General features: G+C 43.5%; 1 protein-coding gene across 1 annotated transcript in view; it reads left to right on the top strand.

Moving 5' to 3' along the window:
- Nucleotides 1–1,072: 1,072 nt before the first annotated feature.
- SCN11A (sodium voltage-gated channel alpha subunit 11) overlaps nt 1,073–6,186 on the top strand; it is an 80,990-nt gene continuing 75,876 nt past the window's right edge. The window contains exon 1 of the mRNA XM_081823002.1: nt 1,073–1,649. The gene's annotated coding sequence lies outside the window, so the exon portion shown is untranslated. The remainder of the gene's footprint in view (nt 1,650–6,186) is intronic.

The following is a 6,186-nucleotide window of genomic DNA, read 5'->3' as shown; positions in this document are numbered from 1 at the left end:
GTTTATATTTAAAAAGGCCAGGACCGGGCGCCTGGGTGGCTCAGTTGGTTAAGCAACTGCCTTCGGCTCAGGTCATGATCCTGGAGTCCCGGGATCGAGTCCCGCATCAGGCTCCCTGCTCAGCAGGGAGTCTGCTTCTCCCTCTGATCCTCCCCCATCTCATGCTCTCTCTCTCTGTCTCATTCTCTCTCTCAAATAAATAAATAAAATCTTTAGAAAAAAAAAAAAAAGAAGTGGTAAAAAGGCCAGGACCTTTTAAGGTTATGGATGTAGAGGCCTCTTTTACCTCTTCAGACATACACATTTTTATCCATATAAAAAATGCTTATTTATTAACTCTAAGTACTTCTCCTATTCTTTGGTCTTCCGTTATTCTGAGAATCACTCTGAAATCAGACAGGGGTTTAGAATTTCTGATCACTGCTTTAAAAAGTCAGGGCATATTCATTGTGCCAAGCCTGGTACTAATCCCATGCCTGTGATTTCAGTTTCTCTGCGTGGGATCTAGGTGTTGAGTCAGTTGGGGGAGAAAAGCAACCAGGCCTTTTCCCTCTTAAAAATGAAGATACTTATATCCAGTATTTGCAGAATGTTTTTATAGCTATCATCACATTTGCTTCTTAAGACTAAGGAGGTTTGAAAGAATTATCCCATTTTATGCAAAGAAAATTAAGGCTCAGAGAAAGTGCGTGCTTCATCCAATACCATGCAGCTTTAGTGGTAGAGCTGGGATTTATGCCCAGTTCTTTTCACTAGTGTTCAGTGCCACTTCTGGCAGGATCCAAATCTGCCTGTAATTCTACTCCAACACTCCTTTAAACCTACTTCCTACCTCCTGCCCCCATGTAAACACCCATCTTGCATTGTTTATCCCTGTTGGCTGTCAGCTAGCCTCTGGAAGGTGACAATGGTTGAAAATAGCTTATGGTGTGACACTTTCCAAAGAGATCTAAATTGTCCTCGAGAATTAACAAAACAAAAACTAACTTGGGGGAGTTCAGGGCTTGAGGACAGATCCTTTATGGAGTTGCTTTGGTGGCCAAAGGATTTTCTTGGTGTCCTTTATGACAATCACATAAGCAAGCATGTGTTTTCATAGGTGGGAACCCCCAGTGTTGATGGCACAAGAAAAAAGAAAGGAAGAGCAGCTGACTGGGTGCCTTATGAACAATTTCACATTGTGGGCCTTAGTATGTCCTGGGGGGTGAAACCTCAGTGCACCTGGGTTAGGTGGCCTACAGGCTAAGCTGCTTGCAGAAGCCCAGCATGGCTTTTCAGATAGACTCTTCGCTGTTCTCTCACCCACTTGGATGAGGCCAAAGAAAAAAAAAACAACCTGTTTCTTTATTAATGATGCTTTCTACAGAGTTAGATTAAGCGCTGATTAAAGGCAGATGCTTCCAAAATATAAATGTAAGTACCATCTCAGTCACTTCTCTGGTTACAGGGTTTCCTACACGATTCTTTAAAATCACTTTGGCTGTGTTCCCATTTGCCTTCCTCACGCTCTCCACCCAGCTTCCGAGCCGCCCCTCCCAGAAGGCCTGCAACTGCCAGGAGCAGGAGCTCAGACTCTGAGAGACTTGCTCTGTGGAGAGCTTTGAGAGGTGCCACTGGGACTGCTGTCTGGAGCCAGCTTACCAAAGCAGGTAAGTCCTCTGGGCTGGGGGCAGCCCTATTCTTCTGTGCTTTCAAGGCTAGACCTGTCATTATGGAACTTGCTCTGTTTTTTTCTATCAGGATGGGGTACAGGGCTTTTGTATCATTCCTGCTCAAATCAGAGTCAGGAACCAGTCACAAGATGCATGGCTCAGGTGATGGGGTCCATGGGGGTAGTTCTCCTCCTTTCAAGTGCTCTGAGAAGGCCTGGGGCCATGGGGACAGGAGACGGCTACCTGGCCTGACAGGTGCTCATAGCACTGGACTTCATGTCAGGAATTGGGTTTTTCTAGAAAAGATATGTTCAAGTCTTATATCCTGAGACTATCATGCAAATCCTCCAAATAGTTTCTGAGTTCACTGTGGCCAATTAAACTTAATCAGAAATTAATGTACACTTAAAAAAAAATTCTTTTTTCTGAAGAGCTAATCAACCTGGGATTGAATTTTGGATTGAGATCGATTGTGTCAAAATCTGTTAATGTTCATTTGTTTTCTGATTTTCATATGGGTATTATTTTTTTGTAACCCGCATTAATGGACATGGCTTCTGTGTCACCAAAATTAAGATCTTGTTGTTTAGACCACCACCCAAAGTGGACAAAGGGGCATCTTATAGCGTATGGTACCGTTGAGCTGTCTGGGTTGGGTGGATGGGAGGGTGTCATGGTGGGGGCAGTGGAATGCCTGTGGGAGTGACAGGTGAATGAAGAGGTGGCAGTGAGGCTGATGTTCTGGGAAGTACATCACACAGTGAGGGTGTCATAGACGCCGCCCAGCCCAGCTGGGAGCTGTGTGGTTTTCTCATCCTGACTCCCTTCTCTCACCTCCATGAGATGTCTTAGCTTAGGCAGGTAGGTGTATTACATGGTGGTGATTACTTGGGATTGAGATTCTCTAGCACTTCCTTATGTGACCATAGGCAAGTATCTCAATTTCTTTGAGCCCTTATGTTTTCTTCTGTAGAATGTGGATGATAAAACAATATCCACCTTGTAGATTTCCTGGGAAGTTAAGAGAGATTATGAGAGATAATCCATTTAAAGCATTTGACCCAGTGCTTAGCCCATAGTTTATAGCTCTTATTAACCTCAGTGTTGGTGTTTCAGGTTGTATGGACCAGATCCACATCGAAATGTTTTGGTCATGCAGTTACAAACCTCTAGTGACTTTCCCAGTGACTTCCCTTACTGGTTAGGGTAAAGTGTGAGGATCAGGTTGTCCAGTTTGGCTTCTTACTGACAGAGAAAATTGGAGAGAGACACTAGTCTAAGAAGGTATAAAGTTAAAACCCCTGCCTTTTAAGAGAAGGCCACTAATAATTCACTTTCATTCCAGATGAGTATTTCCTTTCAGAAAGCCCCCAAGGATAATATTTATCTCATGAGATTGTTCTGAGGATTAAATGAGATAATGTAATATTAACACACTTAGAATTTTACCTGAAACAGGGTAGAAGCCATTAAATGATAACTATCATTGTAAAAATGTTTGTAATATCACATTAGATAGAAATTAATTAAAAATTAATGTGATATTATGAGGTAAAATTGCATATGTGTAACAATGCCAGCTATGTAAACATATGGACATAAAGACTGCTGAAAAGAAATATACCAAAATGTTAAAACTTGCATGTGCTAGATGACTTTGGTTTGTGGGTGATCATTTCCTTTTCTTGTTTTCTAAATTTTATTTACTGGATGATTCCATCAGCCAGAGCCCTGGCAGGAAACAGATGGTACATTCAAACTGGGCATTTTGAAGGTATTTTATTAAAGGGATATTTTTTAAAAGCAGGCAGAGTTCAGTAACAGGAACCCGTGAGGAGGCAGTTTTCAGGAGTGGTGAGAATGGGGTGCCATTACACTCACATCTGAAGGGGCCAGGAGAAGGCGGTTCTACAGAACCAGAGAGAGCCCTGTGGACGGGCCAGCTGGTAGGAGCTGTGGGGCATGGCAGCCATTGGGCGGAGAGGTGGGGAGGAAAACCCTGACCTCACTTTCCACCATTCCCTGGGTCTCTTGCTGGTACCTTGCATCGGCCAAACCCAACCAGAAGTCAGAGTTCAGGGGATCCAACTGAGGGGTCCATGTGAATTAGCCGCATAGGCACTGAGCAGGGAGGAGAAGGAAGAGGAGAAGGAAGGGGAGAGGTCTGGTGGGCAAACTGCCAATGTGTGGCACAGTGAAGTTATGCAACTTTTATAACAGCTGGTAGAGTCATAAATAAGAAACAAAAGCCCTTTGCTGCCCTCAGTGTTTTCACACATGCGCACACCTCCTGTTGTCCTACCAGCTCAATGACTCCTGATTCTTCATTACCACTGTGTCCTCTGGGCTCCCACAGCACCTAAAGTTCCCCCCTAGTGCAGCCACACTCACTGTGTGGTTTCATCCTCCATCTTGACTCACCTAATTCCCCACATCTTTGTAAGAACCTCGAGGGCTGGGATGGTGTTTTAAATCATTTTGCATTTCCAGCGCCCAGTGCATGAATGAGTGAGCGACTGGAGTTCAGATCTAATGCCTCTATAAGGCTTGTAGATTGGAAGTAGAGCCTGGAGCTACCTAATCTTAACTGCAAGTGAATTCTCGAGGAATTTATGGTCTCTGCTTAAGGATGTGAAGCCTCAGCCCTCTTTCCTGGATGAGTGCTTATCTTCTGTCTATTCAGCAGGAGTGGGCCTGTGAGCCTGCTGAGGGCCAGTCCTCAGAGGAGGAGGAGCAGAGCCCTCTCTGATGGGCAACTCCCCACCTCCCCTGCAAGTCTAGTGCATCACCTCAGGGAGGCCTGGCAGCGCCTCCGCATGGGCCTCCCAGTCTCTATGGTTTCCTGTGTGAAATCATAGTTCACATGTCGCTGGCCTCCTGGTTTGGACGGCAAGTTGAGATTATGCCTCCTTCCTTTATGACTCAAGGAGATTTAGAGCCCGTCATTGTACCCGATATTTTGACTCTCTGTGTTAAATCTGAGGATGTTTGGAGCCCTGGGAGGATTTTTACAGTCCTTTTGCAAATCTATAAAAGTAACACTTAAATGCACATAATTCAAACAACTCAGAAGGAAGAAATGCTGGGAAGGGTATCACACAAAAAATAAAATGTCCCCACCTTCGCCTGTGTCCTCAGTTCCACTTTTAACCCTTTCAGTGTTTCAGTGTTCCGGTCATTGTCTGGCTAACTCTAACTGATTCTCTTATTCTCCTATTTGTTTGATTCATCAAGGTTAAGTAGCAGTTATCGAATTGCCTCTGTGCAAGATGAGGAATTTAGTGTACTGACAGTAATCCTTCTGCTGTCCCCGTGGTTCCTCCAGTTTCTGCTACTTAGTATATTTTTCATTTTGTCTTGCCCTTGAGTACCTGCATAATTTTAAGGGTTAGACTTATACTCGATTGCTTGATCCATCAACCTTCCATAGAATGTCTTGATTCTCTAGGTGTTTTTTGTTTTGTTTTGTTTTTTTAAAGATTTTATTTATTTATTTGACAGAGAGAGACACAGCGAGAGAGGGAACACAAGCAGGGGGAGCAGGAGAGGGAGAAGCAGGCTTCCCACCGAGCAGGGAGCCCAATGCGGGGCTCCATCCCAGGACCCTGGGATCATGACCTGAGCCGAAGGCAGATGCCCAACGACTGAGCCACCCAGGCGCCCCGATTCTCTAGGTGTTTAAGATGAGGAAATTGGTGGCTTGGAGTCTCCCTTAGTCTTTGCTTTCCAACTCTAGCTTGCGATAACATTTTATAACATTTATATAATTTGAATTCTATTCTGTAATTGTAATTAATTCTGCTTTATCTATAGGATGATTGTTAAAATTAAAAACTGGTATATAACTTTTATGATACAATGATTTTGTAGCTTCTAGTCTCTAAAACCAAGTACCATATTTGGACCCATAGAGAAGGGAATGGACTCTGATGTCGCTGACCTTCTGTTGCATGAAAAAGAATGTCCTAAGTGTCAAGGTCAAGTGGACTTTCTTTTTTTCCTCCTCTATCAGCTGCTCAAGCCATTTAGTTGGCTTCATACGTAAAACCTGACTTTTCGAGGAGCTATTGTTTTGATGGAACTTCTAATTGCCTTTCTTTTTTACTTATTAAGAAACCAGTTGCTTAATCATATTCTTTGTTACAGAGAATTTACTCTACTCTCGAAGGGTTTTTCTTAGGGCTCTCTGACTTCTTTTTTTTTTTTTTATTCTTATGTTAATCCCCATACATTACATCATTAGTTTTAGATGAAGTGTTCCATGATTCATTGTTTGTGCATAACACCCTGTGCTCCATGCAGAATGTGCCCTCCTCAATACCCACCACCAGGCTAACCCATCCTCCCACCCCCTCCCCTCTAGAACCCTCAGTTTGTTTTTCAGAGTCCATCGTCTCTCATGGTTCGTCTACCCCTCCGATTTCCCCCGCTTCATTCTTCCCCTCCTGCTACCTTCTTCTTCTTCTTCTTTTTTTTTCTTAACATATATTGCATTATTTGTGTCAGAGGTACAGATCTGAGATTCAACAGTCTT

The sequence above is a fragment of the Leptonychotes weddellii genome, chromosome 1 (assembly GCF_054177405.1).
Source record: "Leptonychotes weddellii isolate Sample4059 chromosome 1, ASM5417740v2, whole genome shotgun sequence".
Classification (NCBI taxonomy): domain Eukaryota; kingdom Metazoa; phylum Chordata; class Mammalia; order Carnivora; family Phocidae; genus Leptonychotes; species Leptonychotes weddellii.
This window is presented reverse-complemented; position numbering and strand designations above follow the sequence as displayed.